Genomic DNA, 27968 nt, shown 5'->3' with positions numbered 1-27968 from the left:
CACAGGTTCTACAGGAAAAGGAGGCACTTTAGGTGCACAGTTCACGATTGGAGTCAGCAGTCATAGAGGCATACCGAACAATGCTTGAGCTTCATATCCCCGAGGACACACAACAAGAAGCAAAGATTAGAAAATCAGTTGTTGGTGTGTGTAAGGTCAAATTCGAGGTTAGTCAAGTTCAATTTTAACTCAACATGAAGATCACCAAGCTGCAATTGAAGATGTAGCCCACGACTCTACTAGAGGTTCGGGAGCAAGGCAGAGCCACGATCCAGGAAGGAATGCCACAGTTGCAGATTGTACAACAGTATTTTAGAAAGCCATGGAGTTGGTCACCAATCTGTGGGAAGATCCAAACCTGTAGATGCTGAATACAGAGATTAGGGAGCTGTAGTAGCAATATGACAAAGTAAGGGAAACGGTGTGCTCAATTGCACCATCGTAGCACCTTGCAAAATTACATGAGGGAAAGCAGCTCCTCGCACACATAGAGGCTACACATAAAAATGAATCCTTGCTTAAGGCTAGGCTGGAGCCTTGGTTAGACGATTCTTATCATGTAACGACCATGATTTAGGATAAGCTAAAGGGCTTGCAATAGACACGACAAAAAATGAGGCTGGCCGCAAAAGGACCAGCTATAGAGAAGTTAGTTGAGGAGGTTAAGCAAGCAACCACTCAGAGTGCTGCCGAAGTTTTTGTGATTCAGGTAGAGCTGGGGGGTCTTCACAGCAAGATCATCGCACCACTTAAGTGACTTGAGGGCGATTCATGATATTTGTGTTGGGGGTCTGTTGGGATGGTGTCCCGTAGGCCAGTTTTGGGGTTAAAATAACCCAAGTTGATGTAATTTTTGTAAAAGATGTAAAGTATCCGTGATTTATGGATGCGGAGCGCATAGATGGTTAGGATTCAAAAGGGTTTTATCCCTTTGTTTATGTAAAGTTTGAGTCGGTTTTGAGATCCACCCATGGTCCGCAAACCATGGGATTGTATGTAAAAGGCTATAAATAGGTGTGTCTTAGAAAGTCTAAGGGACATGTCTATGGAGAAGAATGGATGGAGTCTCAGGGTGATAATGTAGAGAAGTGGGTCAGATAGGAGAGAAAGGTTGTGTAGCTGGGTGCGCAGATACCTAAGTAGAGTCTGCAGCTGAGTGCACGGACCCCTGCAACTGAGTGCGTGTTGGGAAAGGGTCCCCTAGAGTCAGTTTTGGGGAAAAATGCCCAAGTTTAGGCACAAAAAGCCCAAGTTTTGTTCTATAGAATGTAAAGTCTCCACAAGTTGTGGACACAGAGTGTGTAGATAGCAAAGTGTCATAAATGGTTTTACCCTTCTTTTATGTAAGTTGTGTCAGATTTTGTAGATCCACCCATGGTCCACAGACCATGGGATTGTGTAAAAACAAGAATCTTAGAGAGTCTAAGTAAGAATCAATGATGAAGATGAATGTAATGGGCTAGTAGAGAAAAGAGAGAAGAAGTATAAGAGTAGAAGAGAGGCTCTATAGTTGTGTGCATAGAGTCCTAGAGTAGAGTCTGCAGCTGAGTGCGTGGACCCCTGCAGTTGAGTGCACAGGGAATTATTGAGTCTATAAGCAGAACTGAAGTATTAATAAAATATTTTTCCAAAAATTCTTTTGTTTTGTCCATTTACTTATGTTATGAATGAATGCGCTTTTATGTTGTAATGAATGATGGGTTATGAAGTAATACTGTATTGATGTGTGACCTTAAATAATTGATGTTTTTATATGAACACACTTAATATTAACTATTTACGTGAAGCATATATTATTGCATGTTAAATCTCTCAACGCTTAGGCTGATCTGGGTAAAATACGGGATTAGGAGTAATCACAGAGGTGCATAAGTGATTGATTCACCTGTTTAGGGTTCAGGAAAGATAGTCGTGAACATTCGTGGAGGTATCGGACTTGATTGAGGGTAGTTATATCGATAAGTCGTAAGGGCTTATCGATCTACGCGAAGGTAGGTTTAGGGCATAAAAAGACATTACACTAATCTATGGGTGCAAAAAAATTGGTTCTAACATCCCCCCATACTGCTTCAGGTGAGACATTAGTCTGCGCTCCACAGATTGATCTCAAAAGGGCCAGTAGTGTAGGGATTTGTTTTACAAAACTAACTTTGAACCTAGATCAGCAACCACTAAGCCAACAAATGCTTCCATTGTCGGGACCGAGATCTACATAAAGAGATGTGTGATGTCGCATCACTCGAATCCAATAAAGAAATAAATTGAGGGGTGGTTGGATAGAAAGATCCACGAATTCGTGACACAAGAAAACAGAAAATCACGCCTGACAAAATAACAGTGGTTGGATAGGTATTGTGATGCAGGAAAGTGTTCCCTCTGTGGACAGAGGCAACCCCTCTAGCCCTAGAGTGGTTCTAGTCACAAACAAGGACAGATCAACAATAGCTTTCCTTAAACAGTCATAGTTGGAGGCCTACCTCAATCGGTGGTTGATGGAGTTCCGTTGCACTCCTCCAGCTTCTGCTTCCTTCTCCCAATGAGTGATCAACATAAAACAAAGCAAAGGAAATACAACAAAGCACGTAACCGGAAACAACAATGAACTATTTACTCACAAAGTCAAGAAGCCATGAGCTATCAAGTACATTACATACAAGACATAGGAAAACATCATTGATTGTATTAATAATGAAATAAGAGTAAGCTTACAACCAAAGTCTTGACGTCACAAGCCTTCTCAGAGGGATCCAGCCAGCATGTTCCTCAAGCATTCACTCTTTGAAGATGGATATTCCAACATAAAAGTCTCTCTCACTCATAAGTTTTACATAAGATTAAGGGCACTTCACAACCTTCCACAAGCTATCAACAATCCCACACTTGTCACACTCACACCAGCTATCTAGCAAAGCACTAACAACACTATTCAAACCAAGAATTCTCCAACTATCAACTATCCAACTAGCTGATCATATCAAAGGTGAGTCTTTAAATAGGAGGAGGAGCCTCCATGAAAGGTGGAAGGGAGAGCTTATCACCAAGGAAGGTAGCACAAGTGACGGAACTGCCACACCAGGGAAGGAAGGGCGACACAAACTATGCCAACAACCAGGCCTGGAGTCATCCAGAAGTCCGATTGTTGGAACAACTTCGCCCAATTTGGATCATCACGGGTACATAACTGGACTTCAGCATTGACAGCGCTAGTGATCAATATAGCCAATTAGAACATCGCCAAAGTTTACACATAGCCCCGCGCTGGTGCACAAAATCGGGCCATCGCAGGAACCAGATGTACTTCCACGTTGGAAATGCAGATGGACTGTTCATGAGAACCTTTCAGCGCGTATATTAAACCAATAGCCACGATGAGGCAGATAACTTAGGAAAAGTGGGTCAATTGGCAGCATAGGAGAGCATTTGTCTAATATGAGCATGTTTGATTTGGACACATGACACAATAGGAAGACTGGAGTGAAGACAATGACAAATTACTATGTAATAGATGCCCCCTAAAGTATGAAGCCTGAGAGAGTGGGAGGGGTGAAAGGCTTTACGAAACTGACTGAGCTGGAACACCATCTCGAAGAACCTGCACGCAAGTAGAACTGATATCTTTGACAGTGAAGTACAAGTAGTCGAGGCATGGACGCAGCCATCCAAAAGACATATAAACTAAGTTTGTGGTATGGATGCAACCATCCAGCTAATGAGACCATGATAATGACAAAGGTATGGTCACAGCCATCCATGAAGACTCTGGTATGGGCACAGCCATCCATCAATGAGTCATGTAATCGTGAACCAACCCACGCAGCCCGAACATGTGTAATCTGAGTTCGAGATCTTGAACCCAACCAATCATAGTACAAATTCTAACATGCGACACGACTCCGGAGGGTGGCAGCATTTAGATACCAAGGGATCAGAGGCTTGATGGAGACGGCATAGATCAAATGGAATAAGGCTAAATGACAACCCAAACCCACGGAAGGCCAAATTACGATGTATGGATATCCCAACCCGACAAGAAGCAAAACTGTCGATGTTCAAGAGTGACTTGTTGCCATAGACAATCAATGATAAACCTGCTATTAAACCCAACCTAGTAATTTTAACAAGCCCTAGGGAGGAGAAGATCGAGTCTCGTGATGGTGACGAGTCCAATGTCGTCAGGGTTTAACGAGTCCAACATAGGTAAAACTCGGAGTCTTTTTCATGTTTATAGAGTTTGAAAAAGACATGGAAAAGAAAACTCCAGGGAGGTCCTTTTTCGTAGATTTGTGTCTCTCGAACCCGAAAAAGTATAAAAAGATACTCGAAAGAACCGCTCGACCATTACGATCGAGGAGTACTTTTCGTAACTAGTGACTTCGACCCGAAAAAGAAGAAAAGCGATCGAAATCACGTCATTTCATAACCAATAACAAGCTTGAAATGACAAAGGCCCGGCAATCTTTTCGTATTTACATGATCGGAAAAGAGCTTAAAGGTGACCGCCTCTTATTTCTCTTAACGAGTCGAGAGGGACAACTCGGCTATCTTTTCATTTTTCAAGTCGAAAAAGAGCGTTAAAGACGACTTTATGGGTCAAGTGTACACATAGCTGACATAACTCCACCACCTGTAGCTCTGCACAAAGCAAGTCAAACGTAAACCTATTCGACATAAAATGAACAATATACATAGAAACATAGTTAAAAAGCCAAAACTTGACTAACCATGTAACAAGAAATGAGAAAAAACCCACATTTATAAAATATAATTATTTAATTCCCAAAAAACTACTATAAAAAGGGGTTAACCCTTTCATTTTTACCATTGTTATTGTTGATTCCACTGTGGAGCATTTTGGAACACCAAAGTTGGTGAGCTAATTTTGGCCCTGTTCGTCCACCATTCATCCTAAAACTTCTTCCAGGTAGATAGACTTTGTCCTACGCTTCAATTCAATGTCTTTTTTTGTGCATTTTCAACGTTAGATGCGTTAGTTTAGGTGGATTTTTGAGTCGAGCTCCGCAACTTGGTCATCGTGGGTATACCGCTCGAGTCCACGATGACCGAAAAAATTTACACATAACGTTCTCCGATCAGCGCAGGAAAGTGATGTGCTTCCGCAATGACCGCGAAAAAATAGAACTAGCAACCTCGCATCATCGCGTCTGTTTCTAAAACAGACACGATGACGACGAAAAATTATGTTTTTATGCAAATTACGCGTTGAATTTTGCAAATGAAGTGCTAATTTGTATTTTCTCATCATGCAGGCCACAATGGCATTTGTCTGGCAAGAACAAATGCATTATGATAACGATATAGAAGCTTTTGTCGATGTTGGGTGCCAAAATGCATTACGTGCATGCGGATTTCTCAAATTCTTCCTTACTCTGCACCTTCGATCTCAACCCAATTTACTGGAGCTACTGATCCGAGCCTGGAATCCAACAGATGGGAAATTCATCATCCGAGGCCGAGACATTGAATTTGATGCCACAGACATATATTTCTTGACCGGGCTGTCCCGTTGTGGTGAGAGGCCCATTCTAGAGGGGTAGCGACCCGGGGGTGATTCTCTAGAGATGCTGATGGCTCAAGTGTGCCCACGGGCAGGAAAATCGAGAAGTGGGAAGGTGGAAATCCCGACAGTAGATGACATAGTCCTTCATGCTATGCTATTCATGGTGACATGGGCAGCAGGCTCCCAAGCCCAACACGAGGCTTCGAAGACCCATCTCTGGTTGGCTCTCAAGTGTCTTAATCCAACCATGTTTATCTGGGCAGAAACAGTGACGATGAACATGAAGAGGAAACTTACCAACTGCCATCGAGGGGAGACAAAGTAGTTTGGCTATGGGTCGATCTTAGTCCCGCTATTGCTGGAGCAGGTGTCGGAATTGCAGTTACATGACATGGATTTGGATTTGCCCAGACCACGTGAGACTAGGGCCACATGGTGGGCACACGTTATGCCCCGAGGAGGCGGCGGACGACCAGTGGCGTGGGGGACATTGATCCGAGAGTGGCTGGAGTGCCAGACAATCTTCATTGAGGACTGGCCATATGCTGGCATGGACTTCCGTGGAGATCTCGACATGCAGCTGCCCACTGGAGAGCAGTGGGATGATGGCGGTAAGACACTTGATCATGCTATTTTTTATTGTTATTTTTTATGATGTTTTTAGATTTTTTCATGTACATGTCCTAAAGATGAACTCTATGGCATTGCAGATGTGGGACTAGTGAGACCTGTTGGGCTGGCTCCAGAGGCACAGAGGGACGCACAGGGTATTGGAGCGCTAGCCTTGGCTCCTCAAACTAATGATCTGGTGGTGACAGTGGCCCGAAACCTTGAGGGCCTGACGGCGGGGATCCAAGACTAGATGGGATCAAGGAGGTCCCCATAGCATTCCAGATTCATAGAGTAGGAGTAGTACCCAGGGTGCATTTCCTGTTGAGGCGGGTGGCACGAGTGGTGGTGTGCTATAGAGAGAATAACCCACCACAGTAGATGCCTAGGTTTCATTTCCTGCTGATGATTTTTTGAGAGACATGTGTCTCGGATGTATGGAGAACACAGACTCTATTTCGACATATACACTTATTTCTTGAGCGCCTCGGTGTGCCACATGAGATATATATATATATATATATATATATATATATATATATATATATATATATATATATATACATATTCCTATGGTTCATTATTGTGTTTTACATGCTTCTTATATGCTGCTTTGATTACATGTCACGTAAATGTCTGTCTAATACATGGTTAGCTAATGCATCAGTTAACGTGTTTAATCTTCATGGAATATGATGATATGTGATGAAATAAAAATTCCTCTCTAGTAATTTAACATGTAAATAAAACCTTAAAATTTGATGGTCTCTGACAGAATATCACCCATTGAGCTGGTGGACGACAAGCTGAGAATCCAGGTTTACAACCAATGCACGAATACCGAGATTGATTGCCTCGGTCAGTAACTCAATAACAGCACTATATTCAGTGACATTGTTTGTGGTACAACCTAGACAAACACCTTGAAGGTCTACTAACTCACCATGAGGATCGTAGATCACCCACACCGCAGAAGACAGGTTGTGAGTACTGCTCCAAGCACCATCAGCAAAACCAACGTAAGGTGCACCAGACATTTGCACAAGAGGCAAAAAGACACAATAAGTGGCAATCATGCCTACACACCAGGCCAAAACATGAAAACACACACACACACAACACACCCTCTAAAAACACACGTATGTACAAATCAGAGTGCATGAAAATCACGCATAATACTTTTTCAAGTAAAGCCCATTTCGGGGCTTATCCAGAGGATTCCCTTCATAATCAATTAGCTCATAGGCCCCTTTTTGCAAAACTCGCCTTACAATATAAGGCCCGTGCCACACGTGCTCAAATTTGCCTACCCTAGCTTATCATTTGCTTGATCGTAGAGCAGGACTAAATCTCCCTCAACAAAAGAACGAGGATGGACAGTATGCTCGAAGTGATTTTTCACTCTCTTCTTCTATGCTTCAATAGCTAGAGAGGCTAGTCGATGAGTCTCGTCCAGCCTCTCTAGGTAGAGAAGGCGTTCTTATACTAGAGTAGTGTTGGGGAGTAATTTGACGGCTAATTTCAAAGAAGGGATCTCACACTCGATTGGAAGGGTAGCCTCCAGTCCATAAACCAATTGGAATAGAGTGAAACCAGTGGCATCCTTCATAGAAGTCCGGTAGGCCCATAAGGCAGAGAACAACATCAAGTGCTAGTTAGACTTGTGCATGCCAATGGTACGTTGAAGCATCGTAACTAGAACCTTGTTGACGGCTTCTACTTGGCCATTGGCCTGAGGATTGTATGGAGTCGAGCTGTCGTGATGCAAGCCTAGCTGGGTTGTTAGCTCAGTCATCATATGATTATGGAAATTCTTACCGTGATCAGTGACGTGAGCCTGAGGGACTCCGAACCGTGAGATAACATGATTAAACAAAAATTGTGCCACTGTGTGACCGTCTTCAGATAGTGTGGGCATCGCCTCGACCCATTTTTTGAAGTAATCAATGACAACGATGATATACCCATGCCCCCCAGCCGAGCGAGGGTGACAGGTCATATAATCAATGCCCCATTTGGAAAAAGGGCCAATGGTAACAACAACGTGCAATGGAGAAGGAGGCGCACACATCTTCCGCTGGTAGATTTGGCACTCGTGATAGGAGAAAACAACAAGAATGCAATCCTTGAAGATAGAGGGCCAAAAGTACCCAGCACGGAGGATCTTTTGAGCAGTAGCATATCCGGACATGTGACCACCATAGGCGCCAAAATGGCAATCATTTAAAACTTGCTCAGCTTCCTCAAATGTTAAGCATTGTCGGAGAATAGAGTTGGCGCTGAGACGGTATAGGGTGTCCGCAATAATACAATAGGGCTAAGACTGATGGCGAATCCATCGCCGAGCATCCTTTGACACATCGGGATGAAAAGAGGACGTCTACAGATAGACAATGATATCCGCGTACCAGGGATCGAGGGTGCTGATTAAGAATAGGGTTTTGTTTAGAATATGGTCCTCTAACCGAGAGGGTGCGGTAGGAGATGGCAAAGAGAAAATCAACTCAGCAAAGACGAGGGATTTCTTAGACTTGGCAGTGGTGAAATCCAAGTCAAATTCTTAGAGGATAACAATCCACTTCGAGTACTTGCCCCCCAGCAACTGACGTGACAGGATGTATGTCATCGGGTTGCAATCTGAAACCACCGCCATAGTGCACAGTAAGATATAATGGCAGAAACGTTGGACGGCACAAATGGCGGCCAAAGCCAACTTCTCGACATAAGCGTATCGAGTTTCCATATCTAGAAGATTGCGGCTGAGATAATAAATGACATGCTTAGTGTCATCGTCATCATCTTGAACGAGAACCATGCCAATAGTGGTATCGGCATCAGCCAAATACAGAGTGTAGTCGCGATGATAATCAGGAGGACGCAACAACGGAGCAGAAACAAGGAGAACCTTGAGGTGCTCGAAGGACTCTTGTGCAACGGAATCCCATAGAAAAGGAGTGTCTCGCTTTAATAACTGCATGAAACCTTTGGCCACTTCAACATAGTTCGGAATGAATCGTCGTAAAAAATCCGCTTTGCCCTGCACACTCTGCAATTGCTACAAAGAAGTAGGGGGAGGGAGATTCAGAATGGCCTCAACTTTAAGGGGATCCAGACGGATGCCCTCTCGGGAGACGATGAACCCGAGAAGTCTGCCCAACTCAACACAAAAGACACCTTTATGAGGATTAAGCCTAATGCGGTAGTGTCGAAAGCGGAGAAAGATTTCGCGAAGGTGAGCGGGATGATCCTGGCATTTGGCTGAATGAGCTGGCAGATCATCCAGGTAAGGTTGCACAATGTGTCGAATATCATGGAATGCATAAGTCATTGCGCATTGGAAGGTAGCACCGGTGTTTTTCAAACCGAAGGGGAGATTTTTGTAGGCGAAAGTGCCCCATAGACAGATAAAGGTGCTTTTGTGTTGATCAACGGGCGTAATATTAATCTGGTTATAACCAGAAAAGCCATCCATGAATGAATACATTTCACTCCTGGAAACTCATCAATGAGCTGGTCAATGAAGGGTGTGGGGTAGTTATCTTTGGGACAAGCCCGATTAATATCATGGTAATCAACACAGACCCTAATAGTGCCCTGTTTTTTAGTCACAGGTGGTGAGCTCCAGTATTGTAGCAATAATGCTACAACTCCTGGGGCTTCCTGTCTCTCATTTTATCAACCCGGTAGTTCGTACAAACTTGGAAGCGACGGTGCTGTATGCACAAGTACTAGCTCTTGTCACAACTGTCACTTGGTCAGCTGGCACAAGTCCGCTAGGGCTCAAGCCAACTTCTATAGGCTCACAGAAGAAGCTTTATCAATGATGGATGAAAGCTAACTCAAAGGAGACTAGTCTAATTGCAGAAGGAAACTGAAGACCAATAAAGCATGGAAACTCTAGGAAACCCTAATTTGACTAGCTAGACCCTAACTATGCAAAAATATGAATGAAACAACTACCAATAATGCCATTACTTGCAGTGGACTGAAATACATGCATCTAAGCTACTTGCATCTGGAAAATCATGTTTTTGTACTTTTTCATTAAGTGGTTGGACTTATTGTGATGATGCTTTTAATTAGGGTTTGGTTGTGCAGGAGCGGTTGGAATGGAAGGAAAGCATGGACAAGGTCAGAATGGCTATGGGAGGTCCCAATAGATCCTTAGCATCAGTCCATAGAGGTTCCTCACGTTCAGAGGCTCAGCAACCGAGTGAGTGGCCTCCTACAGGATGTCTGCAGGGGATTCTACAGGAAACTCACGGGTTTCTACAGGAAGGCTGTGCAATTCTACAGGATGATTGGCCGTGGAGGTTTTGGGAGATGATGAAGTGTTGGAGTGGTGTGGGAGGATAAATGAGATGGAGATGGACCTGGTGATGGCTCAGGAGTAGGAAAATCAGATGGAGGAAGAGTGTATGCAATGGTTTGATGATTGGAAGGATGGGATCAACGAAAGTTGAAGGAGATGGAGCTATGTGGGAAATGAGAGAGTTGGAGGGTGAATGAGTGAGACAGAGGTTAAATAGAACTTGCAGATAGATCAAGAAGAAGAAGAAGAAAATGGTTTGAGAAGGAGCAGCGTAAATGAAACAAATGACTTATGCATCAAAACGAGAAATTCATTAACCTATGATAATTGTGCCATGAAACCTATGAACAGAAATGGAAAACAAGAAATGAAACCTATGCGTGGAAGTGAAATGTGGTTCGATGTCAAAAATGCATGAATGGATCTTCAATGAAAACGTTTATGTTGCAGCTTGCATGGAGATGAGAAGAACTGCTTTTCTTTTTGGTGGTTGGTCATGGACTACACCCCAATCCCTAACAGAGAGATGGCAGTGAGCCTTTACAACCTTTTTGCTGGAGCTCCAAGAGATTATATCTATCCTCCTATCAAACTTAAGTACTGAAAGCAAATCACCATAAACTAGTCCTATCTATGCTCATGAAAACGACTAAATTAACAAGCTGGAAATCCGAATTGCATGTGAAAATAAACAAACTCAAAGTGCTGGAACGAAATGCAAACACATTGCAACACTGAGGAGATCTATTGCTCTCAGGTTGGGCCCTAACCTGAGAGCTATAGCTCCTTGAGAAAACTCAGAACTAGATCAAAATCTTCCTTCTTTATTCATAATCTGATGTCATGCCAAATTGGCTTACGAAAAGGAACAAAAACTGAGCTCTAGCTCGTACTTTCCAATTACAAGAGTAATGCCAAGGTTCAAAAAGCTTCTCTACAAGGCTACGGCCTCAGTATTTATGCAAAAACGATTATCCAACAGGTGTCCTTGATTTTAGGAGCTCGGCTGTCCAACTAGAGTTTAACTGCTGATCCTGTAGGATAGTCATAACTACTGTTCCTGTAGAACAGTTTATAACTGTTGTTCCTGTAGAACAGCTGGCTGCTTCTAAGCTCGGAGGGGAGATGGATTGGAGCTCGGAGTTCTTGGTGGGAATCACGAGGAATGTCCCCAAGACCGTGGACATCCTCTCCTAAAAACCAGCAGTGCCACCTCATTGTCTCCTTGTCTCCTTTTCGTTGTCTTTTTCTCCCTTTTAATGCCAAAAACCTGAAAGCATCATGCATTAGTCACGTAGATAAAATGTCTACCCTTCTTCCTACAAACAACATGAATAAACTAAGAAATGCATGCATAAGCAGTAAAAAGTGAATGGTTTGAGCAAAGCAAGTAGGCCAAATGAGCCCAAATTATACCAAAAATTGGGGCTCATCATCACCCCCCAGCTAAACTATTTGCTCATCCTTGAGCAACTTTTCCCTGGCTCCTCATCTTTGGCCGAGAACTAGAGCCCGGAGCACGCTTTTCCCCTCCTGATTTTGGTGGTTCTGCCTTTTCTGCCGAGGGTGGCGCTTCTTCCTTTCCCATTTTTGGCGGCCCTACCTTTGCTGCCCCTGGTGGTGACGAAGGTGATGCTTCCTTCCCCTTTCCTATTTCCTTGAGCCAGGCTTCGGAAGGCGACTGGCCTATCTTTCGTGTCCAGGAAGTTATTTTTGGGCTCCCTTTTTCGGGGGTGGCTGATGTTTTAGAGGGGGTTCTTGGACTGGGTGAAGTAGGGACGTCCCCTGAAGTGCTTTGGCTGCTGGGTGGAAGCTGTGGCTTGCCCGTGGTCATCCTCTTGCTTCTCCTGGCTTCAGATGGTAGAGGGGCCTCCCTCTCCCTTTTCTCCTTCAATTTTGGAGGTGTACTGAGGGCTGCCTTACCGCTGCTGCCTCCTTTTCGAGGATGCCAGCCTTCTCTTTCTTGCATTTTGCTCTCTCAGAGCTCCTTGTAGAGGGCCCCTCCTTTTCAGATTTCGGGCTTCCTGTGGAAGACCCTGCTTTGCCCACTTCCGGGCCTCCGGTAGAAGATTCTTTCTTTCCCGCCGTTGGACTTCCTGAAGAAGGCCCTCTCTCTGCCTTCAGACTCTCTGTAGGAGGCTGTTTCTCAATGACTTTCGGGCCTCTTGTAGAACCTGTTTTTTCCAATTTCGGGCTTCCTGCAGAAGCCCTTGCCTCTGTCTTCGGGCTTCCTGTAGAAGCCTGTGTTTGCACTTTCGGGCTTCCTGTAGAAGCCTTTGTCTCCGTTTTTGGGCTTCCTGTAGAAGCCTGTTCTCCAACGATTTTTGCGCTTCCTGTAGAAGCCTTGGTCTTTGCTTTTGGGCTTCCTGTAGAAGCCTGCTCCTTACTAATCTTCGGGCTTCCTGTAGAAGCCTTTGTCTTTGTTTGCGGGCTTCCTGTAGAAGCCTGCTCCTTACTGATCTTCGGGCTTCCTGTAGAAGCCTGTTTTTCAATGATTTTTGGGCTTCCTGTAGAAGCCTGAGTTTGTGTTTTCGGGCTTCCTGTAGAAGCCTGTTTTTGCTTCCCTGTAGACACAGGTGTCTCCACTTCCGCTTGCTTGCCTGCTTGAGTTTTGCTTTTTGCTTTGGGTGTAGGTGCTGTTGAGGTGCTTGGGCTGACGTGGGCCACCTCTGCTTTGTCCATTCTGCTCTTCATCCTCTTTTCCCTTGCTGACGGGATAGGTGTGCCACCTTTTTCTTGGCCCTTCTTTTCCTCATGCCTCTTCCTTTGTTCTTCGGCCACTGCTTCGTGTTCCTCACTGCTAGAGGAACCCGTTTCTTCGATCAACATTTTAATATCCCTGTCTTTGGTCAAATTTCGGAAGGATTCCCATGAGAGGGGGACCTTATATGAGTGCAATGCATCTTCCACAAGCAGCTTAATTAACCCATGGTGGGCTATCTGATCAGGGATGCCCTCTCTTAGCTTTGTAGCACACTCCATTAGGGACTGCAGGAGATAATAAGGGATGCTTAATTTTTTCTCTACAGGAAGGTAAATTCGGTGTCTCAACTCAGTGAGTAGCCGAAAGTGATATGCATACACGATGCTGAACCGGCCTTCACAAGTAATATATTTCATTATTTGCAAACTGACTTCATTCCAAGGTGGTGATAGACTCGTTCTTCTCACCCCGTTCTTATCCTCCGAGAATTCTTCCTCATGTGGGAAGAATTCCTTCTTTGCCTGCTGACTCAGCTTTCTCTCCTCTTTGTCCCACGACAGACCCATAGGAAGTTCTGTGATCCGACTGATATGTTCTGGGGTGAGTTTGAGGCTTAGACCTCTGAAGTTTACTGTGGCCAGTTTCTGGGACTTAGGCTGCAGAGCCTGCAAGAATTCCTCGGCTACTTCATCATCGTAGCCTTGCAGCTTATCACAAAAAGGCATCCACTGTGCTCTCGTGAAGAGCTCTACTACTGTCGGGTTTCTCCTTAGTGTATTTGAATCAGTGGGCTCTCGTCTTATAAACCCACCTGGCATGATGGACCCAGTCGTTTGAACTAAAGGTGGCAGATGCAAAAGAGATTCGGTCTATGAAGACAGAGCATGCACATACAAAATTTCAACACAGACTACTTATACCAACATCCTGTAGAACAGTAACAACGGCACAACAAACACAATTCCACCAATATCTTTATAACCTGACCATGGACGATGGTCTTGCCTCTTCTAAGAATCAGTTACATTAAGAGTTCAGGGTTACCTCCTTAATTGGCCACCTTTCTTTGCGAGGCACCCACTTTACTGTAGATGACTGCGTTCCTGTAGACTGCGTTCCTGTAGAACCGTGCTCATGTAGAACTGCGTTCCTGTAGAAGCCACGCGCAATTCTCGGGGAGGACTGTAGTTGGCCGCGCTCGCGGTGTGCTTGACCAGCGTTCTGGTAGCCAACAACTCGGCGTATCAAAATGCAGAGGAGATCAGAATAGCTAGCCGAGTTGAAGTGTTGGATGATAAATGCGTGCGCATGATTTAGCCGATTGGATTTTGAATCGGCGCAATCCGTGGCGCGGGGGATGAGCTGTCCCCGCCGAACCATTGGGCGACGTCATCCATGCTCCGCCTGCGTATTTACTTGCTGCTGCATTCAGTCCCACAAATTTGCCGCCGCCTTTCTTGTTAAACTCATGCTTCTGACGAGAGTGCTCCCACGTGCATGCCGTTCATTCTCTTTGTCGTGGCCGCCACCCAATCACCCAATTACACTTTAACTAGCCGACGTGGCCAGTCGACTGGCCATACGGTCGCTCAACCATTCAATTTTATGCTTTTCAAACAAATTCAAAGTTAGATTCATGCGATTTGATGGAATGAAGGGTGGAGACACTTACCTGCGCGCCTGCACATGATTTTTCCAATTCTCGGACGATGGTGAGCAGATCTACCTGCTGCGTGCGACTTACATAGACCCGGAAGCTCGTGGTTACAGGATGCCAACGCTGGAGTGGATGGATTTTCTTGCATGCACCCACGTTTCATCTCGGATGGCGGTGCTTTGGATGGTATCCACTCGAGCAGGTTGAACTGTTACGGGATCCCCGCGAGGGGTCTCGTAACAGTCCTTTCTCCTTGGGTGCGTGCTGCACGATGGCGGTTCTGTCTTCTCGATCACGATCCCGGAGCTCTTGATGCATGTGGTATGAGATCCCATCAGTTGTTAATATTTGGAAATGGCTTTCCCGCGAGAACTCATCGATTGTCTTTGTTTGTGCAGGGACTTGGCCGCATGTCGACACGGGTGGTGGAGCATGGTGACAGCAACGTGCAAGGATGCTTAACAGAGGCTTGCATGCATCCCAACCAAGCCATGGTCACGAAATCTCCTTTTAAGATGAATTCTGGCCGCCCGAAACTCCTACAGGAAGTTTCCTGTAGACACAGAGCTTCCTGTAGAAAGTTCGGCCTTCCTGTAGAAAGTCTGCACTTTCCTGTAGAAAATCCGCGCCTTCCTGTAGAAAGACTGCGCCTTCCTGTAGAAAGACTGCGCCTTCCTGTAGAAGATTCAAACCATGATAAAATTGCACATACCTTGAAAAACATGGGTGCTCTTGGAGGAGGTACTGATGAGGTTCCTTGACAGCATGATAAGGACCCTTGGCTGTGAGTTGAAGGGCTTCTTCTTCTCCATAGAGCATCTGCAACCTGCAATTTTTACCATATTTTGCTTATTGTGTTTTCTTTTTCTTTTTTCTTTTTTTGAAAGATAACAGGGGCGCCTCAAGGAGGTTTTCACCCATGCCATCTGCCCTGAGCGCCTCAGAGAGGTTTTTACTCAAGGATCTTTTTCAACCTTTTTTTTTTTTTTTTGAAAAGCAATAGGAGTGTCTCAATGAGGTTTTCACCCCTACTACCTGCCTTGGGCGCCTCAGAGAGGTTTTCACCCAAGGATCTTTATTTTTTTTTCTTTTTTTTTCTTTTTTCTTTTTTTTCAGATGTTTTTTCAGGGTGTGCCAGAGGCAGAGGCAGAACCCTTCTCTATGACCAATACAGATTTCTCCATAGTTTTGATAAGCTCTTGTCTTGAGAGAGGTCTCCTGTAGATATTCAATCGATGCCCATTGACAAGCATGGGAATGGCCTCCTCATCAATGGTTCGAATGAGGACAGATCCATTGTCATGGCATTTCTCCACTGTATATGGTCCTAGCCATCTGGTTCTCAACTTCCCCTTGAAATCTTTGTATCTGGAATCATACAACAAAGCCCAATCTCCCAGCTGAAATTTCTTGTCATGGAGATGTTGGTCATGCCACACCTTCCTCTGAGGTTGAACCACTTCTGAGTGAAGGAGGGCCTGCATGCGGTGCTCATCTAGGCCATTCAGCTGCAACAACCTTTCTTGTTGTGCATGGATGAGATCTAGGTCCAGCTGAGCTGCCATCCTCAAGGTGTTGTATTCAAACTCAATGGACAGCAAAGCTTTCTTCCCATAGACCAGCTCATATGGTGTTAAACCAGTGGTGGTCTTCCAAGTGGTGTTGTAGGCCCATGTGGCTTCTACCAGGCGATCTGCCCAGTCCTTTCTGCTGCTGCTCACCACCTTAGTCAAGATCCCTTCTAATGCTCTATTGGTGACTTCCACCTGCCCATTTGCTTCAGGGTGATAAGGGGTGGAAGTCCTGTGCTTGATCTTGTGATGAGCTAGGAGATCTTCAACCAGGTTGGAGGTGAACTGGCTCCCTTGATCTGTGACCAGCTCTCTCGGATAGCCAAACTTATAGAAGATGTTCTCTCTTAGGAACTCGACCACCTTTTCTTCTATTGCTGCTTTGATTGCTTTGGTCTCTGCCCACTTTGTCAAATAGTCAGTACACACAATGATGTAAGTCCTTTGCCTCGAAGAGGGGTTGATTGGGCCCACAAAGTCCATGCCCCACTTCTCAAATGGCTCAAGAGTCACTTGAGGTCGGAGAGGCATCTCATCCCTTTGGGTCGGTTTCCCCATTCTTTGGCATTGGTCACACTGACTGACATATCTTCTGACATCTTGATGAAGTGTGGGCCAATAGTAGCCTGCCTGCAGGATCTTGAAGGCAGTTCGCTTTGCTGCAAAATGCCCTCCACAAGGCCCATCATGACAAGTGAGGAGGATATCAAAGACTTCCTCCTCCCTTACACAATGCCTTAAGATCTGATCGGGGCCAAGCTTGAACAGATTGCCCCTGATCCAAGTGAATGAGGCACTTTTTCTGATGATTCTGCTCTTCTCTCTGGAAGATAGGTGTGGCGGGAACTGTGCTGAAACAAGATAGTTTGCTATATCAGCAAACCATGGAGAGAGCACTGAAATAGAAAACAGATGTTCATCAGGCATCTGATCGTCCACTGTTCCATCCTCATTTGCAGACAAATCCAATCTAGATAAAAAGTCAGCAACAACATTTTCTCTACCTGGTTTATCAACAATGGTTAGATCAAACTGTTGCAATAAAAGTAACCATCTAATAATACGAGCATTCACATCTGGTTTATTCATCAAATATCTAATAGCAGCATGGTCAGTATGTACAAAGGTCTGGTAACCAGTAATGTAATGTCGGAACTTGTTCAATGCATGGACCACAGCCAATAATTCTTTCTCGGTTACAGTGTAATTCAGCTCAGCTTTGGACAAGTTTTTGCTAACAAAGTAAATGGCATATGGAAGTTTCTGCTCAACTTGTCCTAAAACTGCACCTATGGCTTTGTTCGAGGCATCAGTGTGGATGTGGAACGGTAGGGCCCAGTTTGGACCTTTCAGGATTGGGGCTGACACCAACTTGTCCTTCAATTCATTTAAATCCCTCTGACAATCATCAGTCCATTTAAACTCCACAGCTTTTGCCAACAGACCAAACAATGGTGAGGCTAGCTTGCTGAAATCTTTAATGAATCTCTGGTAGTATCCTGCTAATCCCAAGAAACTCCAGACATCCCTTACCTTTTGAGGAGGTGGAACCCTCTTGATGAGAGCAATTTTGTTAGGATCCACCTGCAATCCTTGGGAAGAAATGGTATGGCCTAGCACGGTCCCCTCAGTCATTAGGAATTCACATTTTTCAGGACTAAGGGACAAGTTCATCTCAGTGCATTTGGTTAGGACTTTTCCCAGGTTGGACAATGCTTCTTGGAAGTTGGCCCCATAAGGAGTAAAGTCATCCATGTATATTTCCACTGCATCATGGACCAGCTCCGAGAAGATGCTCAAGACAGCTCTCTGAAAGGTAGCAGGAACATTGCATAGCCCAAAGGGAAGGACTCGATAGGCAAAGGTACCCCAAGGACAAGTGAAGGTGGTCTTATCTTGGTCTTCCAGGCTGATTTGGATCTGATTGTACCCGCTAAACCCATCCAGGAAAGAGAAGAACTTCTTTCATTCCAGTCCATCCAACACTTGATCTATGAAAGGTAGAGGGAAATGGTCCTTCTTGGTAGCTTTGTTCAGTTCTCGGTAGTCCACACAAATTCTCCATTTCCCATTCTTCTTGGGAACCAACACTAGAGGGGACACCCATTCACTATCTCAGATGGGGTAGATGAATCCGGCATCCAACAGTTTCTGCAATTCTTCCTTGACAATGCCTTTAAGGGCTGGATTCATTCTCCTCTGAGGTTGCCTAACCGGTTTACAATCCTCTTTGATGTATATATGATGGGTATAGACCGAAGGATGGACTCCTTTCATTTCCTTATAGCTCCAAGCAAAAGCATCTAGGTGGTTGGCCAACAAACTACACAGCTCCTTTTCCTGGGAAGGAGATAGGGAGGAGCTGATCCTCAATGCTTTCTCAGGGCTGAACTCCACATTCTTGACTTTGGGAGTAACAGGGTTGGTTGTACAAAGATCCACTAAGGTGCTAGCTTGGGCATCCTCCACCAACTCCTCTAAGGGTAGTGCACTGGAAGGTGGATTCTGGATCAAGGTCTCGATCAAGTCATCCTCGATTGGGGGGTCTTTTCTAGAGGTATCTAAGGTGCACAGAGGTGCTGAGTACACCTCGTCTTCTTCTCCTTCTTCCAACCACAGTGGTAAATCATGCTCTAAAGAAGGTTGGGCAGGAGGGTATAGGACTAGCTGCTTGGACATGGGACCATTTTTGATGGTCATGTTTCCTGCCCTACAACTTATGTAAGCATCTGCAGTAGCTAACCAAGGCCTTCCCAAAATGAGAGGATATCCAGTAAGCTTGGCCTTTGGTTGCAGAACCAGGAAGTCTGCAGGGTATTCCCAAGAATCAATGGAGACCATGACATCCTCCACAATCCCTTCGGGAGTCACAGTGGAGCGATCTGCTAATTGCAGCACTGTCGAGGTCTTCCTCAAGGAACCCTGAAGATTGAGTTTAAGCATGGTATCCCTGGTCATCACATTGATGGCCCCCCCCAGATCAATCAAGGTGTGGGGGATAATGGTGCCATTGATGTGAACATCTACTACAGGACTTCCAGGATCTAGGTACTTTAGGCAGATGACTTGTCCTAGCATAAGGTCAGACAGTTGTCCTATGACATTGATAGTTGAGGCATCTTTCTTCCGTCTGCCTGGGTGTTTGAAACACTTCTCCTTAACTAGCTTGTTATATATTGGCACATCCTTGATGGCTTGGAGAAGTGGGATTTTTACACACAACTGCTTGAGCTCACCCAAAAGCTCATCTTCTTCTGGGTTAGGTTGTGTGGTGGCTGTTAATCTCTCAGGAAAGGGTGGAATAGCCTTTGGTTCACTTTCCTGTTTATCTTCCTCATCCTCTGGGGGAGGAGGTTGGCGATCTGGTAGAGTCTTTCCAGATCGAAGGTTGACCTCCTGGATCTCCACAACATAGGTAGGGCATGAGGTTTCCCCAGTGTATACCTGTTACACTAAAAAATGTCACCTTGACTACTTACAGTTAGTATGGCTCAAAATCAACAGTCATGCTACCCTCTTAGGCAAGTCTTATGCCTCTGTTATCCATCTCAAACTCAAAGAAGAGAGAAAGTCTTGTAAAAACTACGTTTATCTCTGGGGTCGCAGATTCTCTCTAGCCTTACCTGCGGGGACGCAGGCCATGTTCACAAAAACTGCGTCCATGGACGCTCTGTATATCAAAGGACAGGTGCGTCCTCCTGTAAAAGGCAAAATGCGCAAGTTTTATCTTGAGAAAGTTACTTGTGGTTACTTCTAGAACATTCTAGAGGTCGGTTTGATGGAATGGATGCGCCTCCAGTTGGTTCATGTATCTCTATTAAGAGGGGACTTATCCCATCAATAAGGGAGCTATCCCACCCATAAAGGGGAATGATCCCATTGATAGTGGACCTGAATAACCTCTTTACAGCACTATAAATAAAGGCATTGAGCCAAGAGGAGGAGAGGTTGGAGCTATACATTTTCTTTGGGTAAATGCTGCAGGATTTAGGTCTTCCATTAGAACCTTTGTGAGGAGAGATTGTCTTTACATGATTCTACTTGGAAGTGGGTGAGCTTTGTCAAGGTAGAGGAAAACACTTGATGGACCCTGGGAGGAACTTGCACAACACCAAGGCCAGGTTGTAAGAGTTTCTTTGTTTCGTTATTAATACAAACTGGTTTATTTTTCTCAATAGCTTGTGTTAATGAGTTATTTCATGTGTTCCTTGGTCTGCATGTTGAATGTATGTTTTATTATATGAAATACAGGTGCTTGGTAATTGTTTGATTGTTTGTGGTTGCAGGAATTGACTTAAAGGAGGAGCTCATCCGGATCGTCAAGAACGGACTACAACAACAGCGTTTTGGAATAAGGTAAGCCTAAACACTTGTACTTTTCATGTTGTAAAAGGTATATTTAGAGAAAGATTATTCCATTTTGTCTTGTTTGTCGCTAGAGAGTGTAAACTCCTAGGGAGGTCAGTTGTGCCAGCCCAAATGACTTTTTCCGCCACGACAAATTGGCGACTCCGCTGGGGATTCCATTAATGAATGAGTCTTTTCCTTTATATGAACTTTGCTTTGAGAAAATCATTTTTATTTTCTGGTTTTTGACTGTGAGAATTAGTATTTGGGTGGCTTAGCTTTAGATTTAGTTAGCTTTGGTTTCTCTTTCTTTTTCCAGAAGGACGCACCCTCTGAGTACTGCACAGTGCGTCCTTGGACGCGCTGTTGCCGTCTGCACAGTGCGGGCCCGCACCTGTGACAACGGGTGGCCTGCGTCTTCCTGTAAAAGTTAAGAAAATTCCATTTTTTGCTTTAATTGCTTTTAGATTTTGGTTTTTCTTAGTGTTTTCTGCCCAGATCCTTTAGTACCCTGTCAAAAATTTTCACCTGAGCTTGTTCCTGCTCTTAGCTTTCATCAATTGGGTGTTTTGAGTCTCTTTCTTGAGAAATTCTTGATTTATTTTCCTTTGGTCATTACTTGGAGATTTCTCTCAGTTCTTTCACAATTTTGCATCTTTTTGCTTGTGTTTTTGCAAAAAAATTTCCCCCTCATTCGCCGGGGGGGGCTAAATTGTGTATGAGTGTTAATCGCCTTTGAGTGTTTTTATTTTATGATCTTTGGAACTCTCACCCAATTTTCTCGACTTGCACTTGATTGGTTCTTAGATTACATTAGAATCATCTTGTGTTTGAGAATTCTCTTGCATAGATCACATTTGCATAATTAGAATTCTCATTTTCAGAATATTAATGAAAAATGTGCATAGATTACATTTGCATACTTTTCAAGTGAATTGTGCATAGATTACAATTGCATAGTTTACATTCTGAAAAAATCAATTGTAGATTTAGATCAGCTTTCTTTGATTTGAATTTACACAGAAATAAAATAAAAAAATGGTTTGGAATTGATTTGCATTAGTTCTTCTTGATGAAATTAGTGCATTAGAGAATTCGTTATATTTTCTCTTAGTGATCAATTTTTTGCATTGTTGGAAGTGAATGGAAACTCTCTCCTTACCTTAGTTAGGATTCATCGAATTGAAACGATTACATTATCATATTCGATTGCATTCAGTTGAGTCGGGTCATAACACCATTGGTTTCATCTCCATTTATCCATTTGAGTAATAACAGCCTTAATAACACAGCGCTTAATTAAAATTCATCTAGTAATTTTTACATTTCTAGGGCTCTGAAGCACCAACATAGCTTAGGCTAGTGTCTTGGAGTAGGTGAGTACTTAACTCTCCAAGATAGTAAAACCAAACAAGTAGTCGATCTTGTGATAGAATCAAATCCAATTGTTACATTTACACTCTGGGAAAGCTCCTCTTAAAGGAGAAGCACGAGCTCGTGTCCGAACCAGTGAGGGGATCATTCCCCCCTCGTTGGGAACGACGCCAGACAGTACGTATTACAAACGGTAAACCTCGGATTAACCATTGTCGAGGAGCCAGGGGTCACTTATCGGTAAACCTTGGATTACTGTCAAGGAGCCGGTAAGGGGATTGAGCTTGCTACTCTGCCCTTGCGTGCTGTCGGAGTTTAGACTGTTCCCCCAGGTGTACTTGTGGCCGTTGGTAACCTTAGTGACCATAATCTCTAGGATTCTACCCAAGGTGACGGTGGAGGGAAGGTCCCACTGTACCTGGAGCAGACGTCGGCTATACTCACTTGGATTTTCTGGGGGGTTCACTTCACTCGAGACGGTTAAAGTGGAGGAACTTGGTCCAGTCTATTCATTAAGCAGGTTGTCGGGGTAACTATCCCACCCACCATTTCTGTACTGAATCCAGCGAGGTTGGGCTTCATCACCAACTAGCGTTTTTGGTCCGGAAGAATACTGTTTGTGTGTGGTTTGACTCCTAGTTTTGATAGCGCGTGTTAATTTGTTTGTTTTTACTTTTAGAGACCATAGGTGTGAATTGTGAATTTTAATTGTTAGGTGTAAATTGTGAATTGTTAATTTTAGTTATAAATTGTTAATAAAATTCACTGAAGTTGAATAATGGCAAATGTTCCGGAATTTATCAACCTAGGAACCCCTCCTAATGAGAATCCTAGTACTTTTCCTTACTTTGGAAATGTTGGTCCTCCTTATATGGCTACTTTTCCATTACCTGGATTTACAATAGGTTTACCGATATGGTTATTTTCAACTTCGTTGGCCCAAAATACTCCAATTGTTCCATCTCAACCGGATGCTTCACCTCAACAGAGTTCACCATCTCAACATCACCAACCTTCAGTTGACCCTTTACCTTCTTCGCCTAATTTTTCTTCCTCCATTTCTTCCTCTTCGCCTGGTAAAAGCCTTGATGCTAGTAACCAGGAGGCTAAGAAGAAGAAGAAAGGGAAGAAGAAGAAGAAGCAAGACAAGAAAGAAGTCAACCAACCAACCATGGTTGTTAGTGTTAGTTGTGTTGAGGAAAATTCCGACATGCATCGTAAACCCAAATACCCTTGCAGGCTTTGTAAGGGTGACCACTTCCTTGTCAATTGTCCTAGTATTCCAAAGGTCTTGGAAGTATGGTCAGAAAAATCTCATCAACTTTCCATTGATCCATCAACCAGTGATAGTCAGGTTCCTGGGAGAAAGGGTAAAGTTAGGTTTCCTTGTAAGTTATGCAAAGGGAGTCATCAAACTCACATTTGTCCTCACATGGATGAAGCCTCAACATTGTTGGAAAAACTTACTGTTCCACAGCAAGAATTTCCAACTGGTTACCGTAAACTTTCTCCCAACCTACCGTCAACTGACGGAGTGATTGATCTAATTTCAAGTACGGTCAATCACACTCTTCCATTGGAGAGTGAAACTCATGTCACTCAGGTTGATGATCCTTTAGTTGATCAAGTGGTCGATTCAATTTCACATTCGGTCGATCACACTCTCCCTTTTGAGAGTGAACTTCATACCACTCAGGTTCTTCTTGTTACATCAGATTCTTCTATGCCAGGGGGCATTTCACCTGTTTCTACAGAACCCCCTCCAAGCACTGAGGTCTTTTCCTTTGATTGGAATAGACTGACAGAACCTCGTCTTCCTTCCTCCATCCCTTTCCAAATCATTGTCAAAGCTGGTGGTAGGGACATACATCGTACTCAGGTAGATGAAGGTGCTTCTGTTAGTATTTTATCCTCAACTGTTTGGAAAGCTTTGGGTTCCCCTCAGCTTGTGCCTATTACGCAGAATCTGAAAGCTTTTAACAGAACCATTAGTGAACCTTTAGGGATCCTTCCTAAGTTTTCTATTACCTTGGAGGGTAAAACTGTCTGTATTGATCTTATAGTAGTTCGAGGTCCCTTGGATTTCAATTTACTCCTTGGGCGAGACTATGTTTATGCAATGAAAGCCGTCGTATCGACACTCTTTCGCGTGATGTCTTTCCCTCACAATGGCAGTATTGTGACTGTAGACCAGCTTTCATTCCCTAGTCTTGTCTCAACTACCAATAATATGACACCCCTAACTGTTCCTGATTCTAAAGTGGTATCTACCCTGCCACGGGTTAATTATGTGGCAACTGGTCCCATGTTTTCAGTTACCGAGGTAAGTGAGCCTCTCACTTTTGATTTAGATCCGGTAATTGACATGGAAAACTCTATGGGATTACTTGAACACGATGTTCTTATCCCTTTTGAGTCCCTTGACATGTGTTCCTTCCAGAGAACTATTCTTCCTTCTGATGAAGACCTCTTGGAAGCCATGATCAAGGAGTGTCCATTGACATGTCTTTCTTCCAGTTGGAAGCCATGATCAGTGTGTACGAGGATAGTTTGTTCCTATCTCAACCTCGTTAAAAAATGAATCAGGTACGAGGATAGTTTTTTCCTGTATCAACCTCGTTAAAAAATGAAACAGGCTAGCATGAGGATAGTTCTTTTACTGAGTCAACCTCATTAAAAAATGAATCAGCTAGATTTTAGGATATGTAGTTAGATTGTAGAAAGTAGGATTTTTTGAGGATAGTTCCTGTTACTGAGTCAACCTCGTTAAAAAATGAATCAGGTATGAGGATAGTTCCTGTTACTGAGCCAACCTCGTTAAAAAATGAATCAGGTATGAGGATAGTTCCTGTTACTGAGTCAACCTCGTTAAAAAATGAATCAGGTTTGAGGATAGTTCTTTTCTTGTGTCAACCTCCTTTAAAATGAAACAACTCCCTATTCAAGTTAAATATTGAAAGTAAACCTTCATTTCATCCAGCCAGTTGAATGCAATGAAGCCTGGGGGGCATGTACCTCGCTTTGCATCGTTATGCTGGGGGAATGCGAGCTTCTTGAGCATAGTTCCTTGTCTTGTGTCAAGCTCGTTAAAAAATGAAACAAGGGTAGGTTAAGTAGGTAGATTGTAGATAGTAGTCATGAGCATAGTTCCTTGTCTTGTGTCAAGCTCATTAAAAATGAATCAAGGATTTTAGAGCATAGTTCCTTGTCTTGTGTCAAGCTCGTTAAAAATGAATCAAGGATTTTAGAGCATAGTTCCTTGTCTTTTGTCAAGCTCGTTAAAAAATCAATCAAAGTTTTTAAAGTAGATTTTTGGGCTGACACAACTGACCTCCCTAGGAGTTTACACTCTCTAGCGACAAACAAGACAAAATGGAATGATCTTTCTCTAAATATACCTTTTATGACATGAAAAGTACAAGTGTTTAGGCTTACCTTATTCCAACGCTGTTATTGTAGTTCGTCCTTGCCAATCCGGATGAGCTCCTCCTTCAAGCCAATTCCTGCAACCACAAACAATCAAACAATTACCGAGCACCTGTATTTCATATAATAAAACATACATTCAACATGCAGACCAAGGAACACATGAAATAACTCATTAACACAAGCTATTGAGAAAAATAAACCAGTTTGTATTAATAACGAAACAAAGAAACTCTTACAACCTGGCCTTGGTGTTGTGCAAGTTCCTCCCAGGGTCCATCAAGTGTTTTCCTCTACCTTGACAAAGCTCACCCACTTCCAAGTAGAATCATGTAAAGACAATCTCTCCTCACAAAGGTTCTAATGGAAGTCCTAAATCCTGCAGCATTTACCCAAAGAAAATGTATAGCTCCAACCTCTCCTCCTCTTGGCTCAATGCCTTTATTTATAGTGCTGTAAAGAGGTTATTCAGGTCCACTATCAATGGGGGCATGTGAACTTATAACAAGCATAGTTTTTCGTTTCAAGCTTGCGTAAACATGAAACCGAATCCGAGCATAGTTCTTTTCCTGTGTCAAGCTCGTTAAAAAATGAAACAAATCCTCCTCTACTTGAGTCGAGAGTTTGACGAGATCTAGGTTAAGTTGTATATTTAGGTTAGTTAGTTTTGCATAATTTTCTTATAGTTTTAGGTCAAGTCTTTCAAATGATCTCGTAACTCAACCTTCATTTCGTCCAACTGGTTGAATGAAATGAAGTTGGGGAGCATGCACTCTAACAGTTATGCTTAGGGGGCATCAAGCACAGTTTTATCTCTGTTTCAAGCTTGTATAAAAATGAAACTAATTTGAAGCATAGTTTTTATCTGTTTCAAGCTTTTGTAAAAATGAAACCTATCTCGAGTCAATTTCAATTATTTTCAAGACTCGTTAAACTCATGAAAATCCCGAGATTATTTTGCTATTTTTTATTCTCGTAAAAAAATGAAAATGTCGAGTTCTTTCCGTATTTTCCTGCTCGTAAATTAAATTGAAAGTCGGCCATATGAGTACATTTTTATCATTTTTTCGAACTCATTAAAACTTACGAAAAAGTGAAAACCATGAGTACTTTTTTATCCCTTTTTCGAACTCGTTAAAACTTACGAAAAAGTGAAACCTCAGAGTCATCTTTTAGGCCCTTTTCTGACTCCTTAAACATGAAAAGATCGCCGAGTGTTTCTTTTTCACTCGTTAAAATGGAATTAAAAGACGGTCCCCTTTTAGCTCTTTTCTGACCGTAAAATCAGGAAAAGATTGCCGGGTTTTTGTCGTTTCAAACTCGATAAGGAACTAAAACGACGTGTCTTTGATCGCTTTTTACTTTTCAGGTCAATGACACTATTATGAAAGTACTCCTTGTTCGCAAGATCAAGCGGTTCCCCCAGGTATTATTTTATACTTTTTCGGGCTTGAGGGACACAAACTTACGAAAAAGTTCAACGTGGAGTCTCCTTAAGTTTTTCAGACTCTCTAAAATTGAAAAACACCGAGTTTCTCCTATACTGGACTCGTTAAACTTTTACAGTAAAGGACCTGTTCAATTACAAACGGGAACGAACCACTCCTTCCTAGGGTTCGAATTTAAACTAGGATGGACTCGTCCGAAGGATGAGCTTATAACCAAGCATATGTTATCCTCCTCAAAGCTTGTTAAAAATAAATAGGTACTTGCCAGAAATGGTGGGGGAAAAGAGAGAAGAATGAACCTATTTGTCACCTTTTGTCTCAAACGAAACTTTATTACCACTCTTGAACACGACACTTTTGCATTTCACCTGGGTTGGGAAATCTTCTACCTCACAGTTGACTTTGAAAATCTTTAACCGGGTTCAGGGATTAACTTTGAGTTATTCGTCACCAAACCATCTGTTGTGTCGTTATGTGTTCAAGAGGTCTGCGAGCAAAACTTTCATCTGCAAAATACTTATCATCCATTTGACCATCCCTGAGTCAGTCCTTACAGCAACATTTCTTCAACTTGAACAATGATTTCGTGTTGCGGGCTTGCCTGCAACGAGTCGCTTTCTATCGACATCGACACATTATCTAGAAAGATGACTTAGGAATCGACAGTACCTTGGAGTCTGCATGCATCAATGGCAGGTTTCTCGCCTTTGACGACAGTTTACATCATTGACTTTCGATCAAAGGATTCCGTGAAGTGTTCGACATCAAAGCATCTATTCACATTTCACGGGTTGTACTTGGTACTTTGAGAACCATTGACATTACTGGTGGTCTCTCTCACGCTTGTTAACAGTTCACATCATCGACTGGTAATCAAGTGGTTTCTAACATGTTCGACATCGAATCATTTAATCACATGTTTAGAATCGTACCAATTCGGGAAGTAGAAGTGAAGACCCTGGATCTAGTTTTGTATTTATCCAGGCTGCAAGGAGTTTTGTA

This window comes from Pinus tabuliformis, chromosome 1_1 (assembly GCF_031772625.1).
Source record: "Pinus tabuliformis cultivar Carrire ecotype Pingquan chromosome 1_1, CPIR1, whole genome shotgun sequence".
Lineage (NCBI taxonomy): Eukaryota > Viridiplantae > Streptophyta > Pinopsida > Pinales > Pinaceae > Pinus > Pinus tabuliformis.
Note: the sequence above shows the minus strand (reverse complement) of the source record.